We start from the raw sequence: 20573 nt of genomic DNA on the forward strand, positions 1-20573 counted from the left end.
GTCCTTGTTGGTTATCTATTTTATATATAGTAGTGTGTATGTGTTAATCCCAATCTCCTACTTTATCCCTCCCCCCAACCTTTGCCCTTTGGTAACCATAAGGTCACAGGTTTAAAGGGTCAATATACAAACTTCAAATACATTTCCATATAATAGTAACAAAAAATGTGAATATAAAATTGTAAAAGAAAATATCACTTCAAAAGCATTACAATATCAAGACCTAACATGTAGGGATGAATCTTAGAAAATGGGCAAAAGAAGACATGCAGGTGCCCAGTGAGCAAATGCAAAAGTGCTGAATGTGTCTGGTCATCGGGTAAAGAGCAATTAAAGCCACAGCAGATGCGATTTCACACCCTGTGGAAGAAACAAAGGCAATTGGGCCTCGACATCTCATTTTTGGTGCCTCCATGGAATAGTAAGGATGGGGAGGAGGTGGCGCTCCCTTCCCAAAGTAAACAAACGTAGGACAGGGAGAAAACCAGTCCATATGTTTTGGGGAGCAGAATATTTGCACAGAAATGCATTCCAACCCTTGTTTCCCCCTCATTCCAAGTGTTTGTTTCAGCTTGCAGGAGGAAAGCTTTCCAAACTAAAAATAAAAGTTGCCTGCATTTCTACAGAGATTTTAGCCTAACTTTCTAATTTACTGCCTTAAGTGCCCTTTAAACGTCACGGTAATGGCAACAGGAAAACAGAAGGGAAAAAAATGAGCCATAGAGTAAAGTGTATTTTGGAAAATTCTCCTCTTGTATCACCGTGTCTCCACCGGAAGCTTTGCCACGGAGGTGGGTCAGCGGTGGGGTTGGGAGTGGATTGCTGGGAGCTCCATGGGGACGGGGCCAAGATTAACAGGACTTTGAGAAACAATACGCCTAATTTCACGGTGACCCTCCCTCACCAGCACCCTCCCCACTCTTCGAAATACGCCTTTTGATTCGTCTTTCATTATAAGTAAAAGACGATGACTGTATCAAGGAAATAGGATGGAGTTATCCTAGTGCATCAAAATGCCAAGAACTGCCAGATTCTGAGGCTCAGTGGCTCCCGCTGGACAGGCTCTACCGAATAACTGGAGTCTCAGTTCAACTCATTTAGAAACGTCCTCCACACGGATATTTCAAAAGCTGTCAGTATTCCCAGGGGTTTCCTTGAATGTAAGAAGTAAATTACTAAATCATATTTATGTGTATGAGATGACCTTATCCCTACCTGAGGGTGCAGGAAAACAGATACAAATATTCATCTACAGACAACAGCATGCGTTCTGAGTTTGCTTTTAACATGTGCATTCAAAGAACTCAGGAGGCCCACCGCTGTTTCCCAGCAGTAGTCCTAGATATCAGTACAAGTAAGCAAACTGTGCATCTTTCTACTGGAATTGGTTTAGCAAACTGAGAAATATTTTTAGTAGCAAAGTATCATAACAGTATCACAGCCATTATGTTGCAAATGCAGCTAATTTATTGTCTAAGGGACAGATTTCTCCCTTACTCATAGAAATTCCGTAGAAAGGTATATTTGTGTGTGTGGGTACTTTGAGTTTATAACCTGGATGTTACCTCACAGAAAGGAGCACCAGGTCTTGGAGGTTGGCAGATGAGGTTAATGACATTCATGTTAAAGTTACCGGAGGTTCCTGAAATCTTCCAGAACTCACTACCGAATTTTTGAGGTGACACATTTGATTCAGCCATTCATTCATTTAAATACTGGATGACCTCAGTCCTTTGAAGACCAGGGCAATGCAAGTCTTCCATCTTTTCCACAAGTCAGGGGAAGGAACACAACGAAACTCTGACTAGTGACTTAGCTGCAGTGAAGTGCATGGTGGAAAGAACCTGGAGAAAGCGTGTCATCGTAGCCTGTGTGGCGACGGGCAGAGACGGGGCAAGTGCGTGCAGTGACCGGGCCTGCCCTGGCCTGCCGGTCCTCTCTGGTCTTGGGGCCTCCCGGTGCAGAGGCGGTCATGCGACGCCCGTCCCGAGGAGGCCTTTGTGCTCTGGGCTGTTCTTGAGCTGGCGTGACTCGCCCTGCCTCTTGGAGATGCTGGGACCTGGAACATGTCTCCTGTGTCCCACACAACCTATGGCCATTTATTTCGTTACGACTGATGGTAACCTTCTCCCCTCTGCAGAGGGAAATGCTCTAAGGCAGAACAAAGTGGACGTTCTTGGTTCCCAAGCCTTTCCCTGAGCAGAGTTGGACTGCAGAGAAAGAGGAAGAAGGTATTTGAATACAGAATTCTCCTTTTTAGGGGCAATAACCAGGTTATCTCAGACTCCTGGAATTGCCTTTTCTCTGACCTTTATGTCCGTCCTTCCTTCCTTCCTTCCGTCCTACCTTCCTTCCTTCCTCCCTCCCTTTCCTTCTTTTTCTTTCCCTCCCTTTCTTCCTTTCTCTCTTCTCTTTCTTTCTCTTTCATTCTTTCTTTCTTTCTTTCCTTCCTTCTTTCTTTTTCTCTCTCTTTCTTTCAGTCAATCTTTAAGAGAGACTTCAAGTCCATAATTCTCTTTCTAGGAGCCCCCTAAACTAACAAGGAATAAACCTTTCAACCAACACTTTTATATACAAGGCAGTGTGGCACCAGGGCAAGGATTTCATTACCCAGAGCTTTGATGACAGATTCACTGATGTCTCTCTGGGAAGAGTAGCAAGATTCATTTTCCCTTGTTCCCAGTCACAGAAATAACACAAAATGATCCGCTCTGGTCTTCCTCCAAAGGCCGGCCCCTCACTGCTTCCTGACGGGAAGGAAGACGCTGTGGGGTGACGTTCCCCCTTTCCCTGAATCCCGCTCTCAATAGCCTCTGGGGGGGACAGAACACACCCACTCGGGACTCTGCATGAGCTTCCTTTCTGGAGTTTCTGCTCCAAAACAATTGCAATGATAGAAAATCAAGTCCAAACTGTACCTGTTTATTGCAGTGAGCCCACCGCATTTGGAAAGGATATTAAATAAGAATTATGTTTTCATAAATTGACTTTGCAGGAGAAGGACTAGATATTTAAACTATTATCACATCCATGATCTTTCAGATGAAAACTTTCACCTAAAAAAGGAAAGCAATTTCATCAAGTGCCAATTTTACATGTTTTTTTAAATAAAAAAATTTAAAGGTGAAAACGTAATATGAAATTATAAAAGCTTGAATAAATATATCTATGCATTGGAGATCCATTGTAGGTACCGACATATGCTTTGTATTGCACAAAATAGATGTTGTTAGAATTTAGATATCCAGGGTTGCCAAAACTGCACATGTTTCCTTAGAGACATTTTAAAAGCAGAAATCTAATTTTACAAAAAATTTTAGGAAAATAATAATGGCAATTTTAAAGTTCCAGATGTTAGAGTCTTTAAACCAACTAGGCTAGAGGAGTGTGAACAGTATGGTTTTCTTTCCTCTTTCAGAACCTTGGTCTCTGTGGGTGAGCGGCATTGCACCGTCCAAGGCACGGGTCAAACAGCTATTTATCCCCTACTTTATTGATACAATGTAGTACTCATAACAATGAATCAAGTACTACCCATTATCACAGGCAATCAAGAAAATTAAACCTTCTTAAAAATCATTTACACAAATACAAAGCATTTCAAACTTAAGTGACGCTGTCATTATTTTTGTTTTTCCAAGGTATGGCTAAGTTCTCTCTCTCTGGCTGATATATCCAAGATGTCACTGACAGTGGCAGCAAGACCACCACATTGGTTCTGATTTTCGTGCGCCAGCTGTATGTCTTTCAAAATTAAGTATCTGACATCTAATTTTACTGAGATGTGCATTTTTCTAAGTATCTAATATGCTAGAGAACTAACGTAAAAGTTATCTCTTGTCCATTTCCTGAGAGTTTGCCTAAAAAGTGTAAAAACCGCACCAGGGACTTCCCTGGTGGTGCAGTGGTTAAGAATCCGCCTGCCATTGCAGGGGACATGGGTTCGAGCCCTGGTCCAGGAAGATCCCACATGCTGCGGAGCAACTAAGGCTGTGCGCCACAACTACTGAGCCTGCACTCCAGAGCCCACGAGCCACAACTGCTGAGCCCACTCGCTGCAACTACTGAAGCCCATGCACCTAGAGCCCGTGCTCCGCAACAAGAGAAGCTACCGCAATGAGAAGCCCGCGCACCACAATGAAGAGTAGCCCCTGCTCGCCGCAACTAGAGGAAGCCCACGTGCAGCAACGAAGACCCAACACAGCCAAAAATAAATAAGTAAATAAATAAAACAAAACAAAACTGCACCAAAGCAAGGCTGACCAGCCCGAAGTGTTCTTTGAGACAGCGTGGGGGAAGTTCCAGACCTGCCCTTCTCATGGAGGAGCGGAGCCTCAGCAGAGCAGCTTCAGGAATATTTCCTGGAACAGGCATCCCGTGCTCTCTGACCTCTCACCTTCATCATCTTGTGGATGCTCAAGATGCTAGAGCCAGTTCTCTGAATAAAGTGCCTGACTTCCCTCCCGCCTGGCCTTAGCACCGGCTCAGAGCTAATCCAGGGAAAATGTGGCTTCTCTCTAGACAAGTAGGAATCAGCAGAAAGAAGAGAGAGTGAGAAATAGAACACCCCCGGGGCATGTCTCTTTCTCCTCCAGAGGCCGCCCAAGGTCCTGCGTGGCCTTTGTACATCTCCCGTCCCAGGACTCCTGTCCGCACAGAGGCCCCCTCCCACCGTGATCTCAGAATCCGGCCCAGATCTTCTCCGATGGAAATTTCAAAAAGACTTCCCTTCCTGAAGAAGTTGCTTGAGGAAGAGAGTGAGTTTTCTCAGGGTCTCTGGCCAGGCTCACAGGAGCACAGCAGTAGTTAACAAGCTGGCTTAGCATCAGTTGCTGTGAGGGTAACGCACACCCAGAGAGATGCTAGGATTTCTCAGAGGATTTGCACTTGTGTCGGGTGATTGCAGGAGAGTTTAAGGTAGCGAGTCTTTGCTTGAGCTGTCAGGAGGTACAGGTGACCGCATGATGGGACCTCCTAGATCCCACCTAGAAGCTGGGGGGCCTGGACCGTAATGATTAAACAGCAGCCGTCACCCGCCTTGCCTGGGAGGGGAGACGTTTGGTCACTTACGCAGCTGGACAGTGTCTGTGTCTGTGCTCAGATACCCTTCGAGTTGTCCTGTTTGTCCTGATGCTACATCGCCACATAACAGCCTTCCTGACATTGACATGGGTTTATGGTCAACAGGAGAACACCGAGGCCTTGCACTGAGCACCAGGCCAGTTCACAGCAACACGAAGGACCAGCTGACAGCTCCAGGCCAGCTCCTGGACATCAGGGCTGCCTTTCTCTCCCTCAGCCCCCAGATTTGGCCGATGCAGACAAAGGAGGCCACTGGGCACACTCAGTGCTCCTCAGATGCTCAGCGTGGGGACATTTTGCTCTTGCTTGCCGTGGCTGAGATTACTTAGAGGACACAAAACTCATCCATTCCAGGAGGTTTGTTGCGTTCTTTGATATGACAGTAGCTGCCCAGTAGCCTGTAAGATTCTGCACAGGACACACCAGCCAACTGGAACAGAGGCAGTTATCAGAAAGGAAGAAAAATTTGTCCTCAAAATGAGTCTTGAAACCAGGGGCCTAGATTAGAAAACCAGATGAGGAGTCCAGTCGGGTGGTCTTGGGAAGCCAGGTGACCTTCTCTCAGCTCCGTCGAGGGCTGACGGCCTTGCAGTGATGGTGATCTTGCAGAACACCAACAGAACAGTGTTCGCTAGAGCGTGCCTTTCCCCAGGGCTCAACAAGGGGACACCAAAGACCGACGGTAATTCTCTGCAACAACTCTGGCTAATGCTTGGCCTTTAGACTCTCTTAGTGTCAAAGGCAAGGTTTGGACAAACGCTGCAGTTGCAGTGTCCCTAACTGAGAATTGCGCTGGACTTGGTGTGCATGAAGGCTTATCTCAGCTGCCCCTTCTGGGAGTTTTATAAATAAACCTCATTTTGGAGGTTTTTGTGTAATTTTTTCCATGCAAACATGATCAATTGGAGTGTAGATAACTGTAAGTGTTTGCAAATCTCTAACACATATCCTGAATACACAGGCTAAGTGTGTATGAGGTATAGGTGCAAACCTGACGTCTGTGTAGGAGAGAATGATCTGATGGTGCCCAGACTGTTTGGGGAATGTCCGGCTCATTTATCTCAACAGGAAGAGGCAGATTTTGTGTCCCTTTATGAGGACAAATTTTTTGAGTCAATTTAAAACAGACAAAGTGTCCCTGAAGTGAACAAGTTAACCATTGTGGTCAGAATAGCTCCAATATTAGCGTTTTTTGGGACTGGCTAACTTGTGTTGATAGGGTTGTAATGACCTCAGCGGAAATGTTTTGATAACGTTGAGGTTAAAGTTCACTTTGTAGAAGACTGAAGGTTGATATTAATGTGAGGGAAACTTAAGAACTAAAAGGCACCCGTAAAAAGACCGTCTAGTCTCTAAAGTGTGTATAAGAACAGCTATCCGGTGGGGTTGTCAGATGCAGCAGATAGGTACTTAGAGCAGCCCCTGTGGGCTGGGAAAAATGTGCAGGAGAGCTTTGTGTGTCCTTCAGTAGAAAAAGGAGAGAGACCCCAGGGGATAAAAATAATAGGATGAAGATAAGGAAAATCATATTAGGGTCCTAAAGGGGGCCATAATGTACTAATAGGTAAGATTAGTAGCGGAGCAAAAGCACAGAAGAGTGTGTGGGCTAATCAGAAATAGTCTTATTCCATTGTCTTGGGTGGAAGGCGTCTGCTTCTGTAGTCAGTGGCTTCTGGAGAATTCCAAAGAATCCTTAATTTAGGGTCTTTCAAAGGATGGGGCGTCTAGTGTTAAGGAGAAGTGCTATATGTTGGTTAAGTGGACCCCAGGATCCACACCTTCACTTTGACTGGTAAGTCGGTTATTCAGAGAGCTTCTTCCCTCAACACTCACGGGCAGCTTCTCTGATGCTTTTACAGACATGCTGAAATGTTTCCATGAGCGGGTGGGCATGCAGACAGCACCAGCAAGACCTCCTACAACTAGCTCACCAGCGTCAGGCCGATCTCCGCTCCGGTGGATAATATTGTGAAATGTCTTAATTTCATTCTATTTTATCATCGCTGTCTTTTTAGGTGATCATAAAGCATTTCAAGGTTTTTAATTTGTCATTTATCTTATAGGAGTGCTTGGATAGGTCAGGAGATCTCTTGGTTTCTAAATCATGTTGAAATGATGGACATACCCCAAATCCTACCCACTATCAACATAAATGTACATATTTTATCTTTTGTCAGGGCATTAACCATCTGAATTGATTTAATTTCTGTGACAAGTTTTTATTTTAGGGGTAAATTCAAATTCAAAAGTATCTTGTTTGGCAATTTTTTGTTTTACTTGTTACGTATGATTTGTTAACAATTAAATTGCAGTCATCCAAAGGAATCTCTGGGCAGTTTGTGTAGAGTTCCCAAATCTGGATCGTTCCCAAAGAAAAATACACAGTCGTGGAGTTTTTTATTTCATGTAAAGGAAGGAGGAGGGATGGGTTTGACAGTGATGTGTGAAGGAGAAAGCAGTGATATTTTATAGGAAAATGAAAAGTGGTGAGCACTTCTTTTTCTTCTTGTCAATAGACAAGATTTGTGTAGGAATTCCACTTCAGTAGTTATGGGTACTCAGTGACTTACTTCCCACGCATATGTGCTGTCTTTATCTGCAAGGTTTAAGAAAAGGATGAGACTCAGGAAGGATATAAGGGATTTCTCGGCCTATATAGTAAAGAAAGGTAGACCCAGGGTGACCAGGCTGGAATTTTAAGACACAGAATGGCTACGTTACCATCTTATGAACAAAGGCACAGAAGTTAATATAGAGGAAGAAAAAATAGGACTGGCTTTATTATCCTGGTGACAAATATCATGGATATGAGTTTGTGTCAGACCTGTGGGACATCTAAACATGGTAACTAATCTATGGTTTGCTTGTTTTATATTTTGTTTTAAAATCTCTGGTGGACTTCATCTTTTCCCGAAGTACAACAGGAGTATATCTTAAGAGACCTATAGACTCACTTCTCTGAAAGACAGGAAGATAGAAAACAAAGCTGTGGATCTGGAGAGGAGAGAAGCTTTGGTCAGAAGCTGTGAGGTGGGCACGTGTATGGGACCTCAGAAGACAAGGAGACTTCCTTCCCGAGTCCCTGTGCCAGCTTTGGCACTCACCATTCCTTCAGAGCTCATTCCAATTTTCTCACCACCATGCAGTCCCAATTTTCAGGTAAGAGATGCAACCACCATTGGTTTAGGCTTTTATGAGAGCCTGAAATCTTTTACCAGTGTTTTCATGGAGAAATGATTCCAAGTTCCAAATATAAGACTTCTTCGAAGCTTCTGGAAATGAACCCCAGGAACTTCTAGCCTCCTTCAGCTTAGCTTAGAGGCTGAGCAGTGTGGCTCTTCTGCTTGTTTTATCTCGTGGTCAAGAGGAAATAACCACCATGACTACCACCTTCCAGTGTGGAGGAATAATAGTCAGCCTTAGTGACAGTTATCTTACGATTTCTAGAGCTAAAAGAAGAAAGATTTTCAAACCTGAATTTTGGGGAGCATTTTCATTTGTTTTAGATCTATGAGAGGTAGACTGATCAGAGACTATATGTCTCACAAGCAGGGTTTAAAATGTTGCATTTCAAGAAAAGCCGACAAGAAACATTCACATTTTCCCTGCCTGTTTTTAAAACATCATTATGTGCTATTGTGATTTACGGCCTCTCTTGTCATTCTGGCACCTACAATGGACAAGATCATTAAAAACGTTTTTTAAAGTTTTTATTTATCAGATCCATGGAAAAATGACATTCCTATTAGCTTTAGTTGGAAAAGTTAGAAAAGCATGTTGTAACTCATTCCAGGTAATATCTTTCTTTTGTATAGCTATTACCCAGACCTATCTAAAGAAATAGTTGAATGTGAATTATTTCAAAATCAAAATAGTCTCTTTAAAATTTGAAATGCATTATGCACCTGAGGTGCTGACAGCAAAGTCCATGCCAAGCATTTGATCCACGAATACCCATTTTCCAAGTTCCCAGATCCTTAGATCTGCATCTCTTCCATTTTTTTCTGTGGCCAATTTTCAAATAAGGGATCGGGAAACAGTTTAGAGATCATAAATCACACTGATCGTTGGGAAATAAAAAGGGTTCCTTTGCTTCTTCAGATGTGGTTCCACACATTTTTACAAATCTTTAAGCTAAATCAGAAATCCAGACACAAAATTATGGTGCTTACATATATCATGTCTGTGACATTCTACAGAGGAACGTGGGGCTGGAAGACCTGACCGTGCTATAAGCTGGCATAAAAAAGCTCAGGTCAACACTGCAGAAAACAATGGAGAAGAGTTTAAAAAGTGAATGTGGTTCCACTGCTGTGTATACATCTCATTAAGTGACTAATTCAACCAAAATATAGCATTCACTGCACGTGATCATATTAAAGAACTATTGTATTTGCAACTTACTCATTAAATGGACCTAGTAATAGTTTCATTTTTACTTTAAAAGATTCCAATCTTTCTGATAGGACTGTTGACTGCTTTCCCTTTATTTTTACTTGTCTTTATATTCTCCCAGTGTTTTTTAAATGATAAAAATGCGTTACTTTTCTAATCATAAAAATACATTTAAAAATGCCTACACTGTCTTAGAGACACTCTTCACATCTTCCTGTCTTCTCGGCTGCTCTGCTCACGTCGGCGTCTTCTCCCTTGACCCTCCTCTAGCACGTTTTTGGGTTTTTTGGTGGTGTGTACTCCTCACTTGCTATAAGTCACTTTCCTTCCCAATGAGGCTGCAGGAGGCTTGACCATGGGGATAATTTATGTGCTTGTTGCTTCTCAAAGTGGTAACGCAACATTAGCACAAAGATGATAATGATGCCCATTAAGATTTCTCTTTTTAGGGCTTCCCTGGTGGCGCAGTGGTTAAGAATCCGCCTGCCAATGCAGGGGTTACAGGTTCGAGCCCTGGTCCAGGAAGATCCCACATGCCATGGAGTAACTAAGCCCGTGAGCCACAGCTACTGAGCCTGCGCTCTAGAGCTCAGAAGCCACAACTACTGAGCCCACGAGCCACAACTACTGAAGCCCGCGCGCCTAGAGCCCATGCTCCGCAGCAAGAGAGACCACCGCAATGAGAAGCCGCACACCGTGATGAAGAGTAGCCCCCGCTCGCCGCAACTAGAGAAAGCGCGCGCAGCAACGAAGATCCAACGCAGCCAAAAATAAATAAGTAAAATAAATAAATTTATATAAAAAAAAAAGAACAAACTAATCCCAAAGTTAACAGAAGGAGGACTATAATAAATATCAGAGCATAAATAAAAAGAAATAGAGAATAGAAAAACAATAGAAAAATCAACAAAACTGAGATTTTTTAAAGATAAAGTTGATAAACCCTTAGCTAGACTAAGAAAAAAAGAACACAAATAAAATCAGAAATGAAAGAGCAGACATTACAACATATGACACAAATAAAAAGAATCATAAAGGACTATTATGAACAATTATAAGCCAACAAATTAGATAACCCAGAAGAAATGGATAAATTTCTAGAAACATACAACCTATCAAGACTGAATCAAGAAGAAAGAGAGAGCCTAAATAGACCAATAACAAACAAGGAGATTGAATCAATAATCAAAAACCTTCCAACAAAACAAAAACAAAGACAACAAACAAACAAAAACCTTCCAACAAAGGAAAACTCAGGACCAGATGGCTTCACAGGTGAATCCTCCCAAACATCAAATAAGAACCAATAGCTACTCTTCTTAAACTCTTTCAAAAAGTAGAAGAGAGAACACTCCCAAACTCATTTTATCAGGCCAGCAAATGTTCACCCAAAAAATCACGTATAATAATGTTTGTAGGAGCTTTATTTATCCTAGCTAAAAATCTGGAAACAACCTCAAATTTCAGCAACAATTTCAGTAACCAAGTTGTGGGGTTTTTTAAAATGTACTTTTAAAAAATTGATTTTATTGTTAGAACAGATTTAGATTTATAGAAAATTTGAGAAGATGGTAAACTGAATTCTCATATACCCAGCACCCACTTTCCCCTATTGCATCTTACATTGGTATAGTCCATATGTTACAACGAAGCAACAAACATAGCATTATATATTTTAGAAACTTCATGGTTTGTTAAGATCGTCTTAATTTGTACCTAACATTCTTCTGTTCAGGACCCATCTGGGACACTATAGCACATGCACTCATCACAGCTCCTTTGGTTTCTCTGGGTTCTTCAGTCTTTCCTTGTTTTTGATGACCTTGACAGCTTTAAGATGAGGTATTTTGTAGGCTGTCCTTCTGCTGGAATTCATCTGATGCTTTTCTCAAAATGAGGCAGCAGTTATAGGTTTGGGGGAGGAAGATTACATAAGTAAAGTGCTATCTCATCGCACCCGATCAGCGTACACACTGTCAACATGATTTATCACTGTTGACACTGACCTTGATCACCTGGCTGAGGTCAGGTTGTCAGGTTTCTCCACTGCAGAGTTACTCTTTTATTCCCCTTTTCCACACTTGACCCTTTAAAAGGCAGTCACTCTGCACGGCGCACACTAAGGAGTGAGGAGTTATGCTTCCTCTCCTTGAGGATAAGGTAAATTCCAGTATTTTTATATAATGGAATATTCGGCAATAAAAAAGGAAAAAACCACACTACTGATAAAAAGAACAATGTGGTTGAATTTCAAAAAATATTATGATACATGAAACAAGCCAGGCAGAGAAGTGTACCTCCTGTAGGATTCAGTTATATGAAACTCAAGAATAGACAAAAATAATCTATGGCTATTGAAATCAGAAGGATGACTGCCTCCAGGGAGGGGGCCTGATCACAAAAGGGGCACCAGGCAATTCTTGGAGGTGACGAAAAGTTCCATGTCCTGATTGGGATGTATTCATTTGTAAAAGTACAGTTAACTGTAAACTTAAGGTGTTGATTTCACTTATGTAAACCATACCTTAACTGAAATATTACACTTAAAAAGAGTCTTTTGCATTTATTATCAAAGAAGTAATTAATGGTCTTGGTAAAAGCAGCTTCAGTACAACTGTTGATGCAGAAGATTTCCTGGATCTTTTTTAATGAATATTTTTTTAATTGAAGTACAGTCGATTTACAATGTTGTGTTAATTTCTGTATAGCAAAGCAATTCAGATATATATATATATATATATATATTCATTCTTTTTTTTATATTCTTTGCCATTATGGTTTATCATAGAATATTGAAGATAGTTCTCTGTGCCACACAGTAGGACCTTGTTGTTTATCATTCTCTATATAAAAGCTTACATCTGCTCACCCCAGCCTCCCACTCCATCCCTCCCCCAAGATTGCCTGGATCATAAATTTCCCTAAAAGACCTGCAATAATAGAAGGGAGTGAGTGAAAGAACATTACTTATTAAAGAAAGATCACTAATTAAACTCGAGAAATTAGAAGAGGAAGACAGAGGACTAAAGATTTACAAAGGAAAATAAACTGCATGAGCTACAGTAAGAGTGCTGATCTCATATAGGAACTAAAAATAGAGTTTGCAGAGTATCCAACTGCGACGGCAATCCAACTGAGGGGAAAATTTAAGGAGATGGCTGACGCTCTTGCAGCAGGCTTACCTCTAGACCCCAGACCAGCAATTTTAGTCTGTCTTACATCTTTTTATAGTGATCTCTGGAAGTTTGCTAAGCCCTTGAAACACTCTAGTAAGAAATAATCCCTTAAATTTTAAGGCTTTTCAAGGACACACACAGGTACTAAAGAGCTGTAATTTTAAAAGCACGTGTGAACGAACATGTAAAATAATAGACTGTATAACATAGAAGAATCAGCACAGTTCTCACATGATTGTCTAGTGAGTTGGTGGCTGCATTTTATTTTGTCTGTGTAATTTGAGAAAATCTCTAGAATATTAATAAGAGAACAGAGAAGATCATTAAAAGAGTAGAGGGGAAAAAAATCTTCTCTGAGAATAAATTTGGAAAATTATCCATCATGCCGTAACAGAGAGATTGTAAAAGCCACTCTCTGTTGGAATACAAAAAGAAAATATTCTGCATAAGAAATCAGAACTCTCAGAAGAACTATTTAACCTCTCCTGGAGCTCTGGGTAGAAACAGTATCTTAGAGAAGACACAAAAGCACTTACCATAAAGGAAAAAAGAAAAAGAAATAGGACCTTTACTTTGTATATTTGTCCTTGGGTGGGAAAGGAATCAAGATTCTTAAACAAATGTTTTTCCAGAATCTTTATATTAAATCTAGAACTATAAAAATAATAGCTCAAAACTGGGAGTTTAAAGCTCAGATATTTTTAAATCTTCTTCAAATAAAAAAACAAAAAACATTTGCTAGGACTATTATTATTAAAGCAAGAGCCAGACTCTGAAAGACTAAATTAAATGGAAAGGGTTGTTAAAATATGTACATGCAGGCAATCACATATTCCAGTGAAAAACAGAGAGAATATGGATTTTAATTTTTAATTACACCGAGTTTAATTAAATCCTCCTTCCAGCACATACTTTTTTCGGCACTCATTCATTCTGCAATCATTTACTGAGGACAGATACTGTTCTGGGTACTTGGTTTTCAGAGATGAACAAACAAAATCTACTGTCAAATAACTCACTGTTTGCATTTTTCTGGAATTTTTTTTTTGTTTTGTCTTTTTTTTTTTTTTAATAGTATTATTTCAAGACTGGGAGATGGATAAGATCTTCTCTTAGAATTCCTTCTAATCACATAATTTTGTTAAGCATCTTGTTGCCAGCTCAAGAGATCAACATCGCTAACTCATCTACATTGGTAAGAGCTTAAATAAATATATAGTTATTGTTGGGCTTTGAGAAGGAATATTAGATTACATACCTAGGGAGCTAAAGCCAACATAAAGGAACATTTATGTCTCTGTTTTCCTATGGCATGGGGTTTTGATTCCAAAGAACTCCTGAGCTTAAGCTATTTATTTAAGCATTTCTCCACTATCACAATATCAACTGGTTATTGCATTCTATGTGCCTATGATTCTTTCACTATTAGATGCATAAGTATTTTAAGATGTTTCAAGATAAACCTGATGTATTTAGGTAACTAAATGGTTACTCAGGTAACTGAGGGTTGGTTCTCTCTGTATCTCCAACTCCATCTCTATAGATAGAGGCAGAGAGAGAAATCTCCAATCAAGAAATGGCAGTGGAGGCTTTTTAGTCCATGAAACCAGGAAATCATTTTTGTTGTAGATACTGATTTTAACCTATTGATTTTAACTATGAATACCAGTTCTAATGTATGAAGTACAAGTTCTAAGTGGAGAATAGGGAAATTGGTGAATCAAATCTTTCCATGAGACTCAAGGATTGAATTTTGTCTTGATTCTTTCTGAATCTGCCATTCTTATTTTAGCTAAAGTTGTTTTACCTTGAGTGGAATTGAACTGGGCATGCTTAAGACATGATCTGGCACCATAATTTAGGATTCATTGAAATTCTTTATTTTGTTTTCTTAAACTGTTTCCAAAAATAACTTCAGAGGCCATGAGGTAAAATCAACAAGAATATTCAACAAAGAAATAATTGCCAGCATTAAAACCCGAATTCTTATGGCCGGGTTGCATGGGGCGGGGGCAGATTTTACACACACACACACACACACACACTCCACATAGCTGAAAATGCTTCAGTGATTGGTCATTGCTATCAAATAACAGAAAACAGCTGCATTTAGTAAAGTAACAACTGGACTGCAATTGTAACCCTAGCTTTTCATTTGATACTTGGTTGGGGGGATGGGAACCTTCCACCACATATGATACAAAAATATGACCAGCGCCATGATTAGAAAATTAGTGAAACAGTGAAATCAAGCACTTATCGGTTTTTCGTCTTGCAGTCTCTTCCCTCTGCCCCTTTTGGTCCCATATCGTTTTCTCAAGGTAACATCAATAAGTATCTCCACCGGGCAAGTGGCCTATCACTTAGGAGGTACTCATATTTGGTTAAGAAAATGCATAAGTGATCTTTCTAAATGCTCATTATTAACATCTTTAGGCAGTTTAACAACTTTCAGCTTAAAATTGAGGCAGCTAGAGCGAAGGTGTCATTGGCAGGATCACACAAGCTGACGTTCCTTCACTGTATGTAGAGTCTGGGGCTGACTCCGTTGGTTGAGCTCGGGTGCTCAGACGAGGATTCCAGAGCCTTGCCCACCTCTCCTCCCTGACTGCCCCAGCTGCTATTCTCTGGCCACACTTCAGCCAGCTTCGTACCCTCCTTTCACCTCGTGGTGCGTGAAAACACAACACCCATCCCAACAGCTGGAAGAGAATTTCCAGTGAGGGTTCTGATGGCCAGTCCTGTGTGGCACACCATTCCCTGGACACGGCACAGCTGCCCCGCAAGTGGCAGCATGCCCCCCAGACACTGTCTCCCGGCAACCGTGGTTGCTACCTGAGACTCACTCACTCGCATGGGACCGAAAACTGTCTTAAAGCAAGTAACGCAAGTAAGAGAACTGATTGGATAGCAGATCTAAGGATATGCTGAACACCGAAGCCTCAAGAAAGACAGGGGTGCGTCTGCGCTGCAAAAGCCCAGGAACCAAGGACTTAACATGTTTCCAAGAGCCTTTCCACGTTTTGCCAGGTCTGTTTTCGTAGCAGCTGAATTCTCTGTTACGGCAAACTGTCCTTTCCTTGTACTGGGAATCACGGAAACATGGGGAAAGCCTCTCCCAGGGATAACCATCATGGTAACTTCTCACACCACCCACGAGGGTAAACACTGTCGAAACTTCTAACACCATAGATTAATTTTGCTTATTTTTAAACTTTGTATAAATGGAAATCGTATAGAATGTCCTCTTATGTGTCTGCTTCTCTCAGTTAATATTATGCTTTTGGGATTCTTCCGTGCTATTGCTGTTAGTTGTAATGTATTTGTTCCCGTCGCCATATAGTATTAACTTGTCTGAATATAAAAATATTCTTTCCTTTGTTCCGTTGTTGATGAAAATTTGGGATTGTTTCCCATTTGGGGCAAATAACACTTTGATGAACTTCCCTCAGGGGAAGTTCACACACAGGTACACCTTTCTTTGGATATATGCCTAGGTGTGCAATTCCAGGTGAAGAGTGTTTAGCTTTACTGGACAATGCCAACTGGTTTTCTAAAGTGGTTTTATCAGTTTATGCTCTCCCCAGCTGTGACTGAGAACTTCAGTTCCTTCACTTCCTTGCATACTACTTTTGTTATTTTCAGGTTTTGTTTTGTTTGGTCTGTTTGTTAATTCCAGTAGGTAGGGTTATCTCATTGAAGTCTGGTTTGTATTGGGTCACGGTTAATGAAGAAATCTTTTTATTTGTTTATTATCATCTCACTGTATCACCTACATTTATTGATTTTATTTAGCTACACTAGTTTTTTTAAAATAATGTTTGTCTGCTATGTTTTTATCCATTCTCTTATTTTTCCTTTAACATTACATTTAGGGTGTGTACCCTTCAACTGAAGGACTTAAGGCTATGTAAGTAGCGTGTAGTTGTTTTTTCTGTTCAGACTGGTAGTCTTTATTTTTTAATTGGAGAATTTAAGCCATTTACATTTACTGATATATTTGGGTTTATAGCTCACATTTTACTGTTTGATTCATATTTTCCCCATGTGTTCTTTGTTTCTATTCTTTCTTCTTATCTTCTTTTGGATTAATTGATAATTTTTTCGAATATTGACTTGCATTATTTTTACCATGTGTATTGATTACCACAAAGATTAAAACCTGATTTTTAAATTTATTTTAGAACAATATAATCAGTAATTTTACTGATGTATATTTAGTTATAATTTATTTTATTATAGCAAATACTGCATATATGTTGGTTATAATATACTAACGTGTAATAGGTACTTTGCTTCCCACACAACTCTTTATTCCTCAGAACTTTTAAAAATTACATATAGCTTCTTCTCACCCTAATGTTATCATACATCTTAGTGTTTTATATACTTTAAATCATCATATTAGATGATAGGTGACATTTTTATTGTTTTATAGTGTTTGTATTTTCTCATATGTTTCCACTTTTTGTTACTCTTCTTTCTTTTTTGCATTTTCATGTTTCCATCTAGAGGGACTTTTTATCTTTCTGAATGGCTCCCATTTAAGTTTAGTTTAAAGCAGCTCTAAATGAGAAGAATTATTTTGATTTTTGTTCACCATAACCCATATCCTTTTTACTTTTTTCGTTCTATTTTACACCCGTCTTGTAGTCTTGAAAATGTTTGCTAGCTTATTTTCTAGTTCACCCAGTCTCTTCTGCTCTGCTCTTGCTGTTGGGAAGCCTGTCTTTTGACTTCTGAATTCCAATTTTACATTTTTCAATTATAGGACTTTTACTATTATTTTGTGAATTCTACATCATGTCATCTACATTCTTGAACATGTTAATCATGGTTGTTTAAGATCTCTTTATCATACTTTCATTAATTGGGTTATTTGTAAGCTAACACTATTTTTTACCCTTTTCAGCTTTTTTGGTGTGACTGTTAATTTCTTATTGAGAATTAGATTCTACCTAATCTAAGGAAGATTGTTATCCTCCTCCAGAAAGGTTACAATATACCCTCTGGTGGTGAGATTCAGTCAGGGTGCATCATTTTCATCTAATTTAGGGCCAAGACGACTGTGAGCTGGGTTGAGTGTTACTGCAGGCTCCATCTCCATCCTTCACTTATTCCTAGAACCTTTCTCCCCAGCTGGCCCACCTCAAGGCCTGGAGTATCTAACAGAACCCTTTCTGCTTCATGGTGCTTGAATACCATTGTTTTTATCTCCAGACATTTTCAGGAAATTCTATTATGTTTTTCAGTGGCTTTACACTGAGCCTCTTATCTTCTTAAGAATTCAGTAAATGCCTCTAGGCAAAAAACATAAACTATAATTCATCTCTAGGTCTTTTCTGTCACTGGGAATTTAGCTTCTCACATCTCAGCTGTTTTGAAGTCCCAAACTCCAGTTTCTTTGTCTCTAGTCTTGTGAAACTGCCAAATGCCCTGTTGGTGCCTTGTAGAAGCATTTCTCTGCCTGCAGCTTGGTTCTCGCCTCTGGACAAATTGAAAAATGCCCAGAAAACAGTGACTCTTGGGAAGGTCTTATGTATCTCAGAGGTCTCCTTCTCTCCAGGACCTTGATCCTTCAATTTCTCATCGCCCTGACAGCTCTCCAGTGTATTCAAATGCTTTCATCCAGTTTTCCTGTTTGTCCTCAAGCTGGCGTATTGGTCTGCTGCAAGCTACTTCATAATAAATGGAAGCAGAAGTGTCAAGGCACATTTGATAAATAAAAATGTGTACTTCTTGCATCCATTACTGTTGTTAATAGGTTACTGTCTTTAATTCCAGGGAACTAAAGCTTCTACACCATTTCATTAGACAAGAGTAAGTGCAGTCCAGCAATCGGCTACTCTCTAAATCACCCAAAAGTGTTGGTCAGAGTCAACCAGCAGCAAAACATCCTTGTCTTTTACAGACGTCATTATATTTGAGGTTAGACACTAACTTTTAGTAAGACACATGGCTTACCTCAAATGCAACAGCTTCCTGTGATCACCTCATTATGTCACCAGAACTGCTATGAAAAATAAAGTTCAGCCTGTTTGTTTGTTCACTTTTCACATGGTAAATTTTGGACCATCTATAAAGTCAGATGTGTAATCCTTGCATGTCTCAAATACATTTCATGCCATTTTTATCAATGTGAAATAGGCAGTTTTCAATCAAAATGTACTAATCCCATACTGCTCTATTTATCTATATTTAAAGCTTTATACTCTTTACAGACATATGGAAGAAACTTCGTGCCCTTTATTTCACATGCCAAAAGATTTTTGAGTGTAAAGATAGTTCTATTCCATCAGTGATGAACACATAAAATATATAAATAGGAAAATATTTTCCATGTTATATTTTACCTAACGTGTGTTCACATAGTATTAAACGTTTCTCTTTGGTATAACTGGTCTTATCACTTTGAGAATTTATGCAAATGTCATTGAATGAATTCAGGTGCTTGAAGCTCTATTTTGAGGCAACCATGTGATATGGCTGGCTTAGTAAAATGTGGTTTTAGTATGAAAAAGTAGAAGTCGAATGCTAGGACGAGAGAAGTGCTGAGCCTGCTTTATTCTGCTGTGGTCAGGACTCACCTTGATTTTGGTGTCCTGTTTAGACCTCATTCAAGGGAAACATCAAAGACAAGATAGTATATAGTGTCCCTAGGACAGTGAATGACTTTTAAACCATGTTTGCGTGGAATAGTTCACAGGACCAAAAAGAAGCTAGTACATGTCAAGGGACAAATTTTCCAATATTGGGGCATCTCTTGACATGGAAGTGTAAGAGGCATTCTTGGTCTTTATGAAGAAGAGAGGCTCAGGGTCAAAGGGTGAGCAGGACTGACATGAGATTTATATGAAGAAGAACTTTTTAACAATTGGAGCAATACTGTGGTGGGTAAATTAATGCAGGAAGTAGAAAAGCATAAAGCACTAAAGATATTCAGTGATTTCTTGGGGGATGGCATCAAGGGGATAGTCTAGGTGATTTCTAAAATTTCTTCCAACTCTAAAACTATAAGACCCAGAAATGTCATATAAAGTCAGATCTCTGCTTTCCTTTCTCATTTAATAACTTAACATTTATTTACATGGAACATCAAAATTGGTTTTTCTTTCTTTCGTAGTTTGGGGGAAGGATTGGAAATTTGAAGAAGAATAAGCTCTCTGCATAAAATTTTATCATGATGTAGTATTTAGCTCAAATCTTCTGCTGTATAGTCATTTCTATAATCATCAGTAGTAAAGGACACGGGACTCATGGCTAAGATCTTAAATCAAGCAAGGTTTCTGCCACCTGAAAACCAGGACAGCCTTTCCTCCTGTTTCCTTCAGCTTCTCCTTCTGAGACGTCACCAGAAGCATGTTTAACACTCATATTTGTACCAACATCTGTTCAGGAGGATCCAGGAGTTATCTAAAACATCAGAAGATTTCTGTCCTGTGCTCCCCACATCCATCTGAGCCCTCACCAGAACTGCCTGTAAGGTCCGTATTTCTACCCAGTGGTCTCTTCAGGGCAATCTGCGTTTCTCTCTACCTTGCACCTCAAAACCCTTCCAGCCTCTCCCCATTACCCAATCCCAAGACCAATTCCACATTTTTAGCTGCTTGTTACAGCAGCATCCTACTTCCTGGTACCAGAATCTATGTTAGTGTCTCGGGGCTGCCGTAAGTAAGTACCACAAATTAGGTGGCTTAAAACCACAGAAGTGTATTCTCTCGTAGTGCTGGAGGCCAGAGTCTGAAAGCAGGGTGTTGGCAGGGTCCCCTTCCCCATGGGGGTCCTAGGGAGGATCTGTTCCATGCTCTTGGGTTGCAGATCCTCGGCTTGTAGCTGCATTCCCTCCACTGTCACGTGGCCCTCTTCCCCGTGTGTCTCTGTCTCAGTGCATCTCTTCCAGAAGGACACCAGTTACTGAAC

The 20573-nt window shown here is 40.3% G+C and overlaps 1 protein-coding gene and 1 long non-coding RNA gene across 6 annotated transcripts in view; one reads left to right on the top strand and one right to left on the bottom strand.

The window, feature by feature from the left end:
* LOC309615454 (uncharacterized protein) overlaps nucleotides 1-20573 on the bottom strand; it is a gene marked incomplete at its 3' end in the record, with an annotated part of 196475 nt that overhangs the window by 23942 nt on the left and 151960 nt on the right. The gene's annotated exons all lie outside the window — the stretch shown is intronic.
* Nucleotides 7-20573, top strand: part of LOC309615477 — a 38207-nt gene continuing 17640 nt past the window's right edge. Inside the window, exons 1-2 of one of the 2 annotated variants that reach the window (XR_014236863.1) lie at nucleotides 7-5439; nucleotides 6942-15683. This is a non-coding gene — a long non-coding RNA (uncharacterized lncRNA). Of the gene's footprint in view, nucleotides 5440-6941; nucleotides 15684-20573 lie in introns of those variants that run through there. The other variant, XR_014236864.1, reaches the window with a different exon arrangement.

Source organism: Balaenoptera borealis, assembly GCF_965194805.1.
Source record: "Balaenoptera borealis genome assembly, chromosome: 18".
NCBI classification, from domain to species: Eukaryota; Metazoa; Chordata; class Mammalia; order Artiodactyla; family Balaenopteridae; genus Balaenoptera; species Balaenoptera borealis.